Below are 18,479 nucleotides of genomic sequence, written 5' to 3' on the forward strand. Positions count from 1 at the left end.
TAGTTTGGCAACAGCGCATCGCCGGTTTATCTGCGAATACTCGTACACACGCACTCGGTCTGAATTGCAGCGTTCCGTCCCTTACACTGCAGTAGCATTGCCAGATTTCCTAATGGCAGGAAATAACTATACTTGTTAATCTTTTCACTTAATTTATGAGAAAACCGTTCACTTTATTTAAGATCTACAAAGAGATGAATCATTATTAATCAGTTTATTTAATGATAAAATGAAAATAAATGCAAACAAGGCGAAGACATAGTTATCGGAAGAAAACTAAACAAGATAAACTTGTGAATTCGAAATGAGGGAGTGAACAAATAGACAGTTTCAAATACTTGTTGTGTACTATATGTAGAAACATGAGCTGCTGGCAGGTAGTCAAAAGGAGAATAGAAATATCAAAAGAAGTTTTTAATAGGAAAAGGATCATCCTCTGCGAATCGCTAGAAAAACTGGGAGTGATGTGATATGTGTGAACTGTGGCATTGTATGGGACAGAATAATGGACATTACGACGAAGTGAAGAGAAATTAACTAGAAGTTTTGAAATGTGGATGAGAAGAACGGAGTGTGTGTTAATGGACAAACTCAGTAACAAACGAAGCTGTTCTAGAAAGAGTGAATGAAGAAAGAATAATGCTGAAACTGATCAGGAAGAGAAAAAAAATTGCGGGTCACTGGCTACTGAAGGATGCACTGGAAGGAATAGTGAACGGGAGAAAATTTCGGGACAGAAGAAGATATCAAAATGATAGACAACATTAAGATATATACGAGTATAATATGGATCGTATGCGGAGTCTAAGAGTAAGACGGAAAATAGGAAAGATTGGAGAATGCTGGGTTTGGAGTGAAGGACCTGTTCTTGGGAAGAATAGCTACAATGAATGAATGGATGGAGGATTGAAGGAATTGATGAATGAACGAATAAACTGAATGGATGGATGAATGAATGGATGGATGGATAGATGGATGAACGAATGAATGAATAAATGAATGAATGAATTAATGAATGAATGAATGGAGGATTGAAGGAATTGATGAATGAACGAATAAACTGAATGAATGGATGGATGAATGAATGGATGGATGAATGAATGAATGAATGAATGAATGAATGAATGAATGAATAAATAAATGGAGGATTGAAGGAATTGATGAATTAACGAATAAACGACGAAACGAATGAAAGAATTAATTTAATTAATTCAGTGAGTGAATGACTGAATTAATACCTGCTTGCTTGCTTACTCACTCACTCACTCACTCACTCACTTACTTACTTAATTACTTACTTACGGCTTTTAAGGAACCCGGAGGTTCATTGCCGTCCTCTCATACGCCTAGGTCTCTATCCTGAGCAAGATTAATCCAGTCTCTGTCGTCATATCCCACCTCCCTCAAATCCATTTTAATATTATCCTCCCATTTACGTCTCGATCTCCCCAAACGTCTTTTTCCCTCCGGCCTCCCCACTAACACTCTATATGTATTTCTGGATTCCCCATACGTGCTACATGCCCTGCTCATCTCAAACTTCTGGATTTAATGTTCCTAATTGTCAGGTTAAGAATAAGAGACTGAATAAACAAATAAATTAATTAATATTGGAAAGAGTGAATGAATGATTGAACGAGTAAACGAGGGAACGGACGAACGAATGAATTAATTAATTTATTAATGGAGTGAGTGAATGAATGAATGAATTAATTAATTATTGGAATGAATTAATGAACGAGTAAACGAGGGAACAGACGAACGAATTAATTTATTTATTTATTAATGGAGTGAGTGAGTGAATGAATGAATTAGTGAATTATTGGAATGAATTAATGAACGAGTAAACGAGGGATCAGACGAACGAATGAATTAATTTATTTATTAATGGAGTGAGTGAATGAATGAATTAATTAATTATTTGAATGAATTAATGAACGAGTAAACGAGGGAACAGACGAACGAATGAATTAATTTATTTATTAATGGAGTGAGTGAATGAATGAATGAGTGAATTATTGGAATGAATTAATGAACGAGTAAACGAGGGAACGGACGAACGAATGAATTAATTAATTTATTAATGGAGTGAGTGAATGAATGAATTAATTATTTGGAGTGAATTAATGAACGAGTAAACGAGGGATCAGACGAACGAATGAATTAATTTATTTATTAATGGAGTGAGTGAATGAATGAATGAATTAATTAATTATTGGAATGAATTAATGAACGAGTAAACGAGGGAACAGACGAACGAATGAATTAATTTATTTATTAATGGAGTGAGTGAATGAATGAATTAATTAATTATTGGAATGAATTAATGAACGAGTAAACGAGGGAACAGACGAACGAATGAATTAATTTATTTATTAATGGAGTGAATGAATGAATGAATGAATTAATTAATTATTGGAATGAATTAATGAACGAGTAAACGAGGGAACAGACCAACGAATTAATTAATTAATGGAGTAAATTAATTAATTAATTAGTCTAATTGTTGTAGTGAATGAGTGAATAAATGAATTAATTAATTAATGGATTAATGAATGAATGAAAATAACAAATTCAGAATCGTATGAATAGTACTTATTGAGTAAAAGTATTAACCTCAAAATTTTTTTTTTTAGAAATATATTCATTTTGGACTTACAGTGTATTAGAAATACTCCTCTAACCAAGGAGTAGGTTGTTAAAATTTGTACAGTTATATGTCTTTTACTCTGTATAGCCTACTTATTAACTGATTAAAAATACGAATATATGCCATGGAGAACCTAACTTCATGCAGCTTTTGTCCATCACAAATGTTATTGCCATGATCGTAAACGTGGTCTCAGACGTGGAAAGTTGATCAACTGAAGCATACTAATCATTCTGTCAAAGTGCGATGAACTTTTATGTATTTACTAGAGCATTCGAATAATAAGGAAACACTTTTATTGTTATTAATTTCATTTAGAAAAAAATGTAGTCGTAACTTCAGGCTCATATACTTCAAATATGTCAACAATACGTTGTCAAATCCTTGGAAGACGATCTCTTTTTGACACCTTTCTTACAGAGCGCTTTAAAGCTCTAAGGATGTCAAGTCTTCCTTCAAAGCGGATGCCTCGCAGGAGTTCTTTGATTTTCGAATAAAAGTCATGATCACAAGGGCTCATGTTTGGATGTCTGTTCTGTTGACTCTGCTGGGTGTTCGAATACTTACCAATCCCATCCTACTTAACAGAATGCTCATGCAGCTATGCTACAACTGTAACACAATATGCTCTCCTCAAATTGCCTATGGTCGTTTACGACGCAATACTGGGCGCAAATGATGATCTAAGTAATTAGAATACTAAGCTACATTTACTCTTATACGAGGAGGTACAGTATGCACAGGACTTATGCCTTTGTAACCGTAGCACACAATAACAATTACATACGAAACATTGTGCATTACGCATCATCTTCGTTGGCGTGCTGATTTTGGGTGTTATAATTATAATAGTAATAATAATAATAATAATAATAATAATAATAATAATAATAATAATAATGATAGAGTAGTAGTAGTATTCTTCACCTGACATAATTAGGAACATTAAATCCAGACGTTTGAGATGGGCAGGGCTTGTAGCACGTATGGGCCAGAAATGCATATAGAGTGTTAGTTGGGAGGCCGGAGGGAAAAAGACTTTTAGGGAGGCCGAGACGTAGATGGGAAGATAATATTAAAATGGATTTGAGGGGAGTGGGATATGATGATAGAGAATGGATTAAGTCCACACCTGTGGATTCCCGGTCGATTCCCGGTCGGGGCAAGTTACCTGGTTGAGGTTTTTTCCGGGGTTTTCCCTCAACCCAATACGAGCAAATGCTGGGTAACTTTCGGTGCTGGACCCCGGACTCATTTCACTGGCATTATCACCTTCATCTCATTCTGACGCTAAATAACCTAAGATGTTGATAAAGCGTCGTAAAATAACCTACTTAAAAAAAGAAGAGAATGGATTAATCTTGCTCAGGATAGGGACCAATGGCGGGCTTATGTGAGGGCGACAATGAACCTCCGGGTTCCTTAAAAGCCAGTAAGTAAGTAGTAGTAGTAGTAGTAGTAGTAGTAGTAGTAGTAGTAGTAGTAGTAGTAGTAGTAGTAATAATAATAAATTATTTAGCAGGCAAAATATCACTCAACCAGCAAACAGTATATACACGGTGAATCAAGAGGAAAGGCAAAAAATTTAGGATGTGAATTCTGAAGTCATTCTGAGTCAAAAAGTTCATATGAATATAGGTCCGTTTTCAAACGATTACAGAGATATGGCTCTTTGATTTCACAAAAAATTCTGGGATTCCATTGTACTAACTCGCATTTAGAGACAGATAACGGACAAATTTAAAGTTTATATTCACGTATGCATACATACTAGACGTCGAGCTCTATGTTTTCGCACATTTTCGAAGGTACCTCCTTCTGCTTCAACGCACTGTTGCGCTCGGGCGTGAATAACGCTCATCGATCGGGAGAGTTGCACGTGGCTGTTCTTCATTCCGCATCCAAAATACGGTCGATTACCGCCTCTCTCGTTTCCTCCTTCCTTTGCTATACTAAGTCTTTCATCCAACCTCATAGACAGTAAGTACTCTTAGATATGGTACAATTCTGTTCGGAAAGTGTCTTTCGTATTCAGCGACGGTACGCAAGGTACTTCCATCGCACAAACCATAAACATACGCAATATCGGCGTATTCTGTAGTCGAAAATTTATAAGGCGTCTTGAAAAACAGAACTTAACACTTCCGATAACTGTACCTGTATAACTACTACACTGTAGGTAGCTGACTGAACTGCTGTGAATTGATAAGTGATAGTGTAGGCTATTTGTGTTATCTGCGGGTAATGTGTCATTACATCAGACAAGGGCAGGCGATTGGACATTTGTAATGCCCCAAAACCCGGTTTCTTTCTCTTATTTACATCGCTCACAATGCAGATTCCAATTTTACGTCATTCATTGCGATCAGTGACCTTGTCTCACGTTCTCACGTCAGCAGAATACGGTAACGTCTGATTCACATTGGGGCGAGACGTTTTACCAAAAAATGCATCTAGTTCCGCCATCGTTCGAACACGGACCTATGTTCATATGAACTTTTTCACTCAAAATGGCCTAAGTTAGCGTGTCCTAATTTTTTTACCTTTCCTCGTGAATCACTCTGTATATGAATAACGTTACAAAGTTTATAACACATTATTGAGTTCGATAAAAGTTGCATGTAGACATGAGTTATGAATTAAACCGTAAAATAGAATAAATTATGAATTAAACAAAGATATACAAAGTGTATAGCAAATTTTAACTATTATACAGAGTGTTAATATGTTGAAAATAATGCTACATAATAGGAAGTAATAAAATTACTGTGACAATATTTATGAATATTGTATCGTTATCACAATGAATGTCTAAAAACGAAATTAAAAAGGATATCCATTATTCTGTTTTTAAATGTATTGTTTTTCAATCCCTGATGCACAAATTCTAAACGTTTTTGATGCCAGTGAAAAATTCCAAAATGTTAATTTAAAAACCAAAAGCTGATTATGAATGCTGGATCCGTGTAATTTAAATTCATGTCTACTGAATGAATCTTGGGAAAATATACGGTATACTCGTACAGTACCTGTACCATTGATACTAATAGTAAATTTATGCATTTTTCACAACAGCAAAGTTGAAAAAATAATACTACCCATTTATGCCCAAGACTTTTTTTTGTTGAATGTTTTCATAATTTTTCCACCACCATATGAAACTGAAATGGAAGTTAATTATTGTGCTGCAGGCTCATTTGATTCTTCTAGTATACACAGCAATGAAATAAAAGTTAATTTTGTAATTCATTCCCTTTGCAGAAAAATAGTTAATGAAGACTGTTGCGAAAACGCAACACTAGGCAGATATGGGCTAAATTAATATTAAATCAGAAATCAAAATAACATTTAAGTTTTTTTTTTTTTGTTTAGTCAACTGTCCGAAGACACGTCTGAACCCCACAAGTGATACCAACATGGTACCACTTAGAGGCAACTAGGTCAGAAGACAATGGCATTCCTTTCCCCCTAACCTTTAAGTGTTATCTCTAAAAATTATTATATACTGTATATTATTTTTAAATATATGCAAGGATTCTCTAATTACAATGATAACACTGTTTTTAAATTTGTTAATGAGTAGCCCGAGACTTTTCCAAATTTCTACAGAATAGCGTGGTATAGTGGCGAGTGCTCCCACTATCAACCCGAAAACTTATGTGTCGCTTAGCTTGTATTTGGCTTTATAGTAATCCAATATAGGCTCATAAATTCTCCTCTTTTCGGTCAACGTTCACAAGATATCTTAAACTGGCCACTAGAGAGAGACCAAACATACGTAACGTAACGTAACGTAACGTAACATATAACATAAAGCATAACACAACATATAACACATAACATAACATATAGTATAATATAATATAACATAACATAACACAACACATAACATAACACAACACATAACATAACATAACACAACACATAACATAACATAACACAACACATAACATAACATAACACAACACATAACATAACATAACACAACACATAACATAACATAACACAACACATAACATAACATAACACAACACATAACATAACATAACACATAATAAAACGTAACATATAATATAGCATAACACATAACATATAGTATAATATAATATAACATAACACAACACAACACATAACACATAACATAACATATAGTATAATATAATATAACATAACATAACACAACACATAACATAACATAACACATAATAAAACGTAACATATAATATAGCATAACACATAACATATAGTATAATATAATATAACATAACACAACACAACACATAACACATAACATAACATATAGTATAATATAATATAACATAACACAACACATAACATAACATAACACAACACATAACATAACATAACACATAATAAAACGTAACATATAATATAGCATAACACATAACATATAGTATAATATAATATAACATAACACAACACAACACATAACACATAACATAACATATAGTATAATATAATATAACATAACATAACACAACACATAACATAACATAACACATAATAAAACGTAACATATAATATAGCATAACACATAACATATAGTATAATATAATATAACATAACACAACACAACACATAACACATAACATAACATATAGTATAATATAACATAACATAACACAACACATAACATAACATAACACAACACATAACATAACATAACACAACACATAACATAACATAACACATAATAAAACGTAACATATAATATAGCATAACACATAACATATAGTATAATATAATATAACATAACACAACACAACACATAACACATAACATAACATATAGTATAATATAATATAACATAACATAACATAACACAACACAACATATAACATAACGTAACATATAATATTGTGAATTTATTTCAACTCAACAATAGGATTTTATTCTTCCAACAATAATTCCTTTCTACAATTCACCTTAAACGCTCTCGTCAACAATAGGATTTTCACTCAACACAGTATTCGTTATAGCACTCCACTGACGGCAATGACAATTTACTTGGACTATTACTAACAACAATGAACTGTTAATCTTAACTAATATTTACAAAGCACTATTTACAAATCAGAACTGTCAGTTCTCAGTTCACAGTTCTTCTAGCTCAGTCACTCGAGTTGACAGTATCTCGAACCACAGACCTTCAGAGACAGTCCACTGTACTCGAACTCAGGTCCCTCCAACTGCGGTCCACTGCACTCGAACTCAGGCCTTCGGATGCTGACACAGTTGCGGACGCACACTCGAGTCGAACTCCGGTACTGGCTTGCTTGCTCTGGCTTACTCACTGAATGGCTGAATAAACTGAAAACTGCCCGAGTTCGCTGGCGTTTCTTCTTTTATAGCAAAACCATAGTTACGAGAAATTTCTACGAATGTCCTCTCGAATTATCTCGCTATCTCCACTTCGGACGGACTTCTCTAGAAGATTCGGGAGGGTCTGTCCCTCCTTCACTCCGCGAGTAGCAGCTGCGCGCGCACTCTCCCCTCGTCGCGTTGACGTAATACACCTCCTCTGCCCTTCAGCATGCAGATGCTCCCCGTACCAGCGTTTCGTCTGCCGCGCGCCCTGTCGGACGCGTGTTCAAACCTCGTTGCAGCTGTCACAATATAACATAACACATAACATAACATATAGTATAATATAATATAATATAACATAACACAACACAACACAAGACATAACATAACATAACACATAATATATAACACAACACATAACATAACATATATACATGTACTAGTACCCCAAAAGTGAAGTAAAATATGATCTTTATTTCTTTAAGAACTCATTTTTCAATAATGTTATTGCGCAGCAATAGAATGGGAAAATGTTCTTTCGTCCATCATTAAAAAATCTGCCATTTATACCTTCTTGTACCAAAGAGAAGTTAAAATAGTATCTTATCTTTAAAATCCAAGCGCTAGGCACATGCATGTGTTTGCAGGTTTACAGTTATTTAGGGCCAATTATGTTGCTGAATTTTGTGGAGGCCAAATCCAATTTAAATCTTCTACTTTTATTCCATATAAATAAATGTCGATATCTGGATGTCGATCCTTAACACATACAGAAGTATCAGAAAAATTCAAAGTTGAAAGCATACATTAGGAGATATTACTGCAACGCGTTGGTGAGATGAATGTTAATCGACCACTAAAATTTGCTCTCCATTGTACATCTATAATGGATGACGAGACCGTGAAATAGGTCTACATAATAAACAGGAAAGCTTCATTTACACGTAAGAGGAATAATTAGTCCGGAAACATTTTATATTATTTAAATATTTCCTGCACCATGTATTGTGGGTCCCTATCACCACGGCATGGCGCGTCCTCAGATTGCGGATCGAGGAGTCGGCCTCCAGATATGGAGGGTAGCTGTGAATATATTGAATAAGCAGTCGTGGACAGCCGATGAGGGGTGGTCCTCCAGCTTGGGGGTTGGGCGAAGGGCTAACAACCCATCACCGTAAAAAAAAGGCTTGTTACGAATCTTTCAAATAAGCCTCTGAATGGGACTGATTCTCTGACACGTCCACAGCAAAAGAACGAGGTTTTGAGATTTGGTACTTGGAACAAACGATTAGGGAAAACACGGGAATTTTACTGGAAGCAAGTAAAGATATAGGTTTGGAAGTAAATTCCGAAAAGACAAAGTATATGATTATGTCTCGTGACGAGAATATTGACCGAAATGGAAATATAAAAATTGGAAATTTATTAATAGGTGGAGAAGTTCAAATATCTTGAAGGAACAGTAACAAATATAAATGATACTCGGGAGGAAATTAAACACAGAATAAATATGGGAAATGCAAGTTATTATTCGGTTAAGAAGATTTTATTATCCAGTCTGCTGTCGAAAAATCTGAAAGTTAGAATTTATAAAACAGTTTTATTACCTATTGTTCTTTATGGTTGTGAAACTTGGACTCTCACTCTGAGAGAGGAACATAGGTTAAGGGTATTTGAGAATAAGGTGCTTAGGAAAATATTTGGGGCTAAGAGGGATGAAGTTACAGGAGAATGGAGAAAGTTACACACCGCAGAACTGCACGCATTGTATTCTGCACCTGACATAATTAGGAACATTAAATCCAGACGTTTGAGATGGACAGGGCATGTAGCACGTGTGGGCGAATCCAGAAATGCATATAGTGTGTTAATTGGGAGACCGGAGGGGAAAATACCTTTAGGGAGGCCGAGACGTAGACCGGAAGATAATACGAGGCGCATCCAGAAAATAAGTTTCCTGATTTTTCCCCCTTGAGAGTAAACGTAATTAGCCGTGTCAATTGCGCATGCGTAACAGATCTATGACGTATCAATCATATGCCAGCCGGACAGGTCCCGCCTGGTGCCAGTAGCGCGGCAGCAGTGGTCCGAAATGGAAGCTCTTATTCCTTCTCCCGCCGCCTGCTCATTGACTTCCTTCCAAGAGGTGAAACAATGAACGCTGACCGTTACTGTGAAACACTGCGAAAATTGCGACGTGCCATTCAAAACAAGAGGCGTGGAATGCTTACTGCAGGTGTTGTGCTCCTCCATGACAATGCTCATCCACATACGGCTCGGCGCACAGCAGCTGTTTTGACGGAATTTGACTGGGAGTTATTTCATCATCCACCCTACAGTCCTGATCTTGCTCCCAGCGATTTTCACGTTTTCTTGCACCTCAAGAAATTCCTGTCCTCCGGTGAGCGTTTTGGCAACGACGAAGAGCTGAAGACGTCTGTCACACGCTGGCTCCATTCACAGGCGGCAGAGTTCTACGACAGAGGGATAGGCTACAAAAGTTGATCCCCCAATACGACAAGTGTCTCAATTCTGATGGTGGCTATGTTGAAAAATAGCTGAAACATTGCTGTACCTGTTGCCAATAAATGTTTTCCTGAAAGTGTGTGTTCTTTTTTTTTTAAATAGGTAAACTTACTTTCTGGATGCGCCTCGTATTAAAATGGATTTGAGCGAGGTGGGATATGATGATAGAGAATGGATTAATTTTGCTCAGGATGGGACCAATGGGCTTATGAGAGGTCGACAATGAACCCCCGGGTTCCTTAAAAGCCAGTAAGTAAGTAAATATTTCCTACAGCGAAGAATTCAAAGTGAAATCGTGCATTTTATTCAAACTATCTCTTCTTTCTTTCCTCTGCCTGTACCTTCGTCTCCCTTTGCTGTATCACAGTGATGCTAAAATTGTGATTTTAGTCAAAATCTTGAAGTCAATATCTTTACCCTCTCAGTACTATGTACTGTAATAAATAGAGAACACCCTATAATCAGCACAGAGGCCACCCGCACGCCGTTGACACATTTCGGTCATGTTTCCATTAATCTGTGTTGTAGTGTTCTCATTTGTAGCCCTCTGAGCACCGGCGGGCGCATTATTTTATCCAGAGTAGCTGAGAGTAGCCCAGGTGGAGGATCCATCCTACATAAAGAACGGCTACTAGTGGCTCTGTAACCCGTATTGTTTGATTTGTGTCCGTGTGAAATGTCAGGCCGCTCGTTGTGGCCACTTATTGAAAGTGCCACAGCTGCGTCACAAATCATAGCGGGAGGGCCTGTTGTAGCCCAACGCTTCAGTTTAAGAGTCTCGCGCAGTGTCACTTTTTAAGTGCGCTGTACATAAACTTTTCCAAAATTGTTCCCGCCCAGGTAGAATCTACTCATATTCAGTCGCAAGTCAGGATTTCAGCACACTTGCATAATCATTGATACTGCGATGTTTTGGTGCTGAAATATATTGTAGACCACATTTCTCACGATATTTATATTTCCGTTTCATTCAAATTCCACCATTGTTTCATAATCGCCATGCGTTTAATTCTATGGCAGGGAGGCAAAATGTCTTAGGTAAATTTTTTGTAAAAATGAGAATTTTATATATTCTGAAAGCGGAAACAATTCTCTACAGTCTGGTAAAACTGCTAAAGTCAAATAAGACACCTGACTGGATTTATAGAGCGTTACAAAATGTCCTAAGTACTTTTTGAATCGAGCACACGCAGAATAAAGGGCTTAAGAATATTTAATACTTTATTCCCTACAAACCATCACATGTTTACTTTCCATGCTTACCTATTAAAAAAGATCTAACTTGTATTTTAGCCATTTTATCACATACTGATGCCCTTTCCTTTTAAAAATTAAAAAACTAGGGTAAACAGTCCTATAATTGTTTTAGACCCATTTTGCATTTCTAATAATTTACATTTATCATTTATTTTGACATGAAAAAGGTCTTATGTTTAATAGTCCCTTCTACTCAGTTTGGCTTCTAGTCTTAAAAGGGCTTAAGTACGGCTATTTTTGAAAATAATCAAGAAAATTGTTAAATGAGCAACATTACCTATTTTAGAAGAAATATAAACAAATAATATCCAGGAAAAAACTCTTAATTAAAAAAATCTATAATTGACACCAATTTCAGTCTTTCTACTGCTCTCCTGAAAAGTATAAAATTTTAACTTAAGACCTTTTTCCTCCCAGTCATAGAATTGTAATTTCCGATATGAATGAAAATTTTGGGTGAATACAGGAGATCTCCCTAGAATATCCCATTATGAAAGTTCAGGATAACAGAGAGGATTTGGAATTGAACGGGTTACATCAGCTCCTTTTCTATGCGGATGAGTGAATATGTTAGGAGAAAAACCACAAATGATTAGGGAAAACACGGGAATTTTATTTGAAGCTAGTAAAGAGATAGGTTTGGAAGTAAATCCCGAAAAGACAAAGTATATGACTACGTCTCGTAACCAGAATATTGTACTAAATGGAAATTTATCCTTCGAAGAGGTGGAAAAATTAAAATATCTTGGAGCAACAGTAACATATATAAAAGACACTCGGGAGGAAATTAAACGAAGAATAAATATGAGAAATGCATGTTATTATTCAGTTAAGAAGCTTTTGTCATCTAGTCTTATTTACTTACTTACTTACTGACTGACTTACTTACTTACTTACTTGCTTTTAAGGAACCTGGAGGTTCATTGCCGCCCTCACATAAGCCCGCCATTGGTCCCTATCCTGAGCAAGATTAATCCAGTCTCTATCATCATATCCCACCTCCCTCAAATCCATTTTAATATTATCTTCCCATCTACGCCTCGGCCTCCCCAAAAGTATTTTTCCCTCCGGCCTCTCAACTAACACTTTATATGCATTTCTGGATTCGCCCATACATGCCCTGCCCATCTCAAACGTTTTGTCATCTAGTCTACTGTCAAAAAATCTGAAAGTTAGAATTTATAAAACAGTTATATTACCGGTTGTTCTGTATGGTTGTAAAACTTGGACTCTCACTTTGAGAGAGGAACAGAGAATAAGGGTGTTTGGGAATATGGTTCTTAGGAAAATAATTGGGGCCTAAGAGAGATGAAATTACAGGAAAATGATGAAAGTTACACATTGCAGAACTGTACGCATTGTATTCTTCACTTGACATAATTATAAACACTAAATCCAGACGTTTGTGATGAGCAGGGGGTGTAGCACGTATGGACGAATCCAGAAATGCATATAGAGTGTTAGTTGGGAGGCCGGAGGTAAAAATACCTTTAGGGAGGCCGAGACGTATATGGGAGTATAATATAAAATGGATTTGATGGAGGTGGGATATGATGATAGAGATTGGATTAATCTTGTACGGGATAGGAACCGATGGCGGGCTTATGTGAGGGCGGCAATGAACCTCCGGGTTTCGTAAAAGCCATAAGTAAAGAGGAGGTCTCTATACTAATATTCTAATATAATGAATGTTGAGTCTCAGATGGATACTTACAGTACTAAATAATAAAAATGCAAAAGGAGCAGCAATGGTTTTCAGGAACGGTGGGAAGATCTCTGCGAGTGACTCCTTATTCTTATGAGGAACACCCCTGGAAATAGTAAAGAAATTCAAATATATATGGGCTTCACACTACAGTCGACCTTACTTCATATATAGTAGTTCCCATATTCAAGAAAGAACCGCCGCCATCAAAGCCATGAACAATATAAAGAACATACATATGCTCAGTTCCTCCACAGCCATGACTCTCTTCAACTCCTCCATAGCACCAATTGCAACATATGGAATAAAAATAATTTGGAACAAACAACGAACGACCTAGATAGATTAGACAAGAATAAAGCAACATTCCCAAAGAAAACTCTGAGATCAGGAAAACCAGCACCTTCTAGATTGGTATAGCTGTTGGCCAGGGAATCCTTCTTCATCGAAAACATGACGAAGATGCTGCTACCATCCACACTAGTGGAAATAAACCGTAGAAAACGAGAGGAAATGGAACCTGAAATCTACAGCAGTGATCATCAACTCGCGTATGAACGGGCGCGGGCAGTGCTTGGCACATGCGTGCTTACTGTACCGGGCAGAGGACCGGTCTGTGACATTGCGTTGTAGTGAACAGAGGCGCTTCTTGCTATCCATTCAAACAAGAGATGTGAGGAGCAGAAAACACTTCAAAACGTAGGCCACACTGAAGAAATACAATTTACAGATACATTATACAACTCACAGGAACGAATATGGCAGATACGAAGAGAAGAGCGTGTAGCATTAATTCAACAATGGAAGGAAAATGAGCTAGAAGTTGTTTAAGATCACAATGTTAGTAAATCGGCTGTGCGACTCAGTTATAAAATTTCACTTGTAATAGCACGATATTATAAACCTTTTAAAGATTGAAAATTTGAAGAATGTGTAACTACAACTGAAGAACTTTTCTCGAGTGTAGGAGTTTGAATCTATCAGTTTGTCTCCTTCCACCCTAACGTATCCCATCTGAGGTCTAGCCGAGGACGTTCAGGTGCAACTAGTAATTATTTGTCGGTCTGTCATTTGCTGTTCTTTGGCAGTAGATGAAAATACTTATGTAAGCGATAATCCCCAACTGGTAAATTTTGTAAGAGACGTTATTGAAAACCTTCAGATTAAGGAGAGCTCTTATATATTGTTCTCATAAAGGATACTACTACTGATTCCATTATTTTCATGTAGAGGCTGTAGAAATTATTTTGGATTTCCTTGGAATAAACTTATATCCTTGGCAACCAATTGTGCTCCTTCCATAGTTGGAAGTAAAACGGATGTAATAAGGAATCTAAGGGACAAAGTGAAAAGCGTTAATGTATCCCATGAAGTTATTTCTATTCATTGCATTATACACCAACAGAATTCATGTGCAAAACAAATCAAAATGGTGTTATAGAAGTAGCCCAGTTGCAAAAGCCACCAACACAATTATGTCGAAAAGTCTCGCTCATTGTCAATATAAGTCTTTCTTGATGAATGCATTAGCGAGTATGGCGATCTGTCATATTATAGTAAAGTACGGTGACTAAGTCGTTGCAAATTATTGAATAGGTTCTTTGAACTGAGGGAGGAAACATCATCGTTCACGGAGAAAGAAGAAAAATCTATATCATAAGTGAAAAATGAAAAAAATGGATTTGTCAACTTGCCTTCTTAATGGAATTATCTGAATGCTTTAAATTGTTTTCTACAAGGTAACAACAAGATTATTACACAGTTATATGACAGAGTGAAGGCGTTTAATATGAAACCACCTCTAATTATGGAACGTTAGCTTAACTAAAAGGATAAGTTACAGCACATTTTTCAAAATTAACAACGATATAGGCATACTAGTTTCTTAAGACTTTGGATTTCGAAGAATATATTCACACATCATGACGATCTGCGCCAGGAATTTGATTCGAGATTTAAAGACTAGGAAAATTTTCAATTTGATTTTCGATTATTATTTGTAATTAGAACTTATTGATTTACTTTACGATAGTGAATTGAAGGACAAATATCAGAACAAAAGAAGTTATCTGACTTTTATATGAACTTTCCATGTCTTAGATTTCTCCGATTGTACAGACATCCATTTTCGGATTCACATATCTGAGCGAACAGTAATTTTTTTCCTATGATGAAGATAAACAAGCCATGTCATGGAAGCCAAGTATCGGATCATAACTTAAAATGTGCTGTCACATTATGCACTATAAAAACAATAGTTCCAAACGTTGAAAAATTGCTGAGGGAAAAGAGAATTAAACAAATCCTGAAAAATCAGTGCTAATGCCAGTGTTGAGTGGACTGAATGGAGTTAAATTTCTGCATTACTATTCCTAGGGTTTTTATGTGTTTTGTTCAACATTTTCCTTAACAGAAGCAGTTTACACATTTACAGTAATTGTCATGCATTACCTGAATAATTAACATGTAACGTGCATTACATTTCTAAAAGTAATTATAAACTTATTAACTTCTAACTTTGTTGAAAATAGGCTACAATGTTTTTTTTTTATTTCTAAAGATAGTTTATTAGTTATTTCTATTCAGCCCGTATCTTTTTTCATCAGAAAACAATCATAAACCTATGCAGTAAATTCATATTGTGGTCCCGCCGCTGAACGTCTTACCTGCCCTGTTACGAATTTCCACGGGCGAGCGGGCAAGGCTTGATGACGACACAGTGCTCTGAATTGGGGACCACTGATCTACAGTGTCAGTGCAATGACAGACCGAAATTGGATCCACGAATTCCAGGAACAAAGACACATAGTCATCAGGTTCGCCATCAATGGTTTCCACCACAGTTAATCAATTTCACTAACCTACTACAGAGTGTATATGCAGTTTTTGTAATCAACGCTGCGAGCGCTATCACCTACTAGTTTGCAAACACCGAATAAAATCAATCAACGAATATAGCAAGAAATAAAATAACCATGAAAGCCCTTTCGGTTGCACCTTTATCTTATTATTTTGTGATCGGAATTTTGTACCTGATACAGCAACATCCAAATAAAGATAGTTGCAAAGTTGTGATTTCTTAGACAAATAAGTAATTATTGAAGAACCGACATCTTAGAAATGTAAACATAAAACTCTAAATGTATTCAGTTAGTCTATGTAAATAACGAGATTATTACTAGAGCCCGGATGTTTAGGCATTTGTACCAATTCAAATAGGCAGGCAAGAAGGCAATAAAACGTAAAAAAGGCACAATAATATTTGAGAAAGGCATTATAAATTTAAAAAAGAAACATAAGTTAATATATATTAGCAATAAATTTAAATTATATCAATATAACTCACATATTTACTTCGTAGGTGATAAATGTTGACTTATAATAGTAATATGCTTTACAAGAGCGGTATGTTGATGTTTTCATGTTCGAGGAAAAGATTGAAAAAGCGAAACGTAGTTGAGCTTTTTTAATTTCCGAGAACATGAAAACATCAACATACCGCTCGTGTATCGTACATTATTTTGTGCGAAGATCGTTTATTACATACCTGAAAGAGGAATTTCTAATTAGCTGCAATGAAATCTCCATCTTGGTTTCTGTTTAATGACGGCAACTTTTAAAAACTAAAATATCTATCTTCAAATTGTTGCTATAAAATGTTTGCTGTGTTTACTATATTCCACAAGGCCGTGATATACGTCTGTCTATTTTTCCCCCAGTCTATAAATGCGAACTTAAAACAAACGGTAAGGTTATGTAATGATTTATTTTTCATTTTAATATTTTAACAATATTATTTATATAACATATTGCAGTAATAACATCGGCATCTGGAATCTTGTTGATTTTTTCACGGCTTCCTTAATGTTACTTGCATTACAAATGCAGTAACTTTTGTGGTGTTGTAGAGTTTACTTAATTTTTGGAAATATTTAAAAACAATAATTAGCATTGCAATTTAGGTGAAATTGCAGTGGTAAGTTTCCAATTTATAATTATTACTATGTTAAACGTCTCTAAAAATAATATGTTAAAAGCCTAAAGCAGTAAAATGAATATGGCGCTTAAGCGGTAAGAAGAGGGAAATTGTTATGTTGTTACGTTGGGAATACTGAATGTGGTATTTCACACTTACCGCGTATTGGTTTTGTGCAGAAAGCAAGCAAATACGCACGATCTCGCACTGCTTTAGGCTTTTAACACATTATTTTTAGAGACGTTTAACATAGTAATAATTATAAATTGGAAACTCATCACTGCAATTTCACCTAAATTGCACTGTTAATTATTGTTTTTAAATATTTCCAAAAATTAAGTAAACTCTACAACTCCACTAAAGTTACTGCATTTGTAATGCAAGTAACGTTAAGGAAGCCGTGAAAAAATCAACAAGATTCCAGATGCCGATGTTATTACTGCAATATGTTATATAAATAATATTGTTAAAATATTAAAATGAAAAATAAATCATTACATAACCTTACCGTTTGATTTAAGTTCGCATTTATAGACTGGGGGGGGGGGGAAAGACATTCGTATATCACGGCCTGCTGGAATATAGTAAACACAGAAAATATTTTATAGCAACAATGTTGAAGATAGATATTTTAGTTTTTAAAAGTTGCCGTCATTGAACAGAAACCAAGATGGAGATTTCATTGCAACTAATTAGAAATTCCTCTTTCAGGTATGTAATAAACGATCTTCGCACAAAATAATGTACGATACACGAGCGGTATGTTTGTTTTCATGTTCTCGGAAATTAAAAAAGGTCAACTACGTTTCGCTTTTTCAATCTTTTCCTCGAACTTGAAAACATCAACATACCGCTCTTGTAACGCACGTTACTATTTCGTGATTAACTGTCTTTTCACAAACCATACATAACAAAATGTTTCATCAGTTGAAAACACATGGGCACCAAACTCACTTATGTAAGCATGAAGTTTATTTTTCAATGGTTTACTGTAGTGGTCGTCAGCACTCGCTGAAATGGGTAAAGGGTATTCGGTG

At 35.6% G+C, this 18,479-nt stretch overlaps 1 protein-coding gene across 1 annotated transcript in view; it reads left to right on the top strand.

The window, feature by feature from the left end:
* kek5 (kekkon 5) overlaps window positions 1-18,479 on the top strand; it is a 1,258,756-nt gene that overhangs the window by 349,018 nt on the left and 891,259 nt on the right. The gene's annotated exons all lie outside the window — the stretch shown is intronic.

Source organism: Periplaneta americana, chromosome 11 (assembly GCF_040183065.1).
Source record: "Periplaneta americana isolate PAMFEO1 chromosome 11, P.americana_PAMFEO1_priV1, whole genome shotgun sequence".
NCBI lineage: Eukaryota > Metazoa > Arthropoda > Insecta > Blattodea > Blattidae > Periplaneta > Periplaneta americana.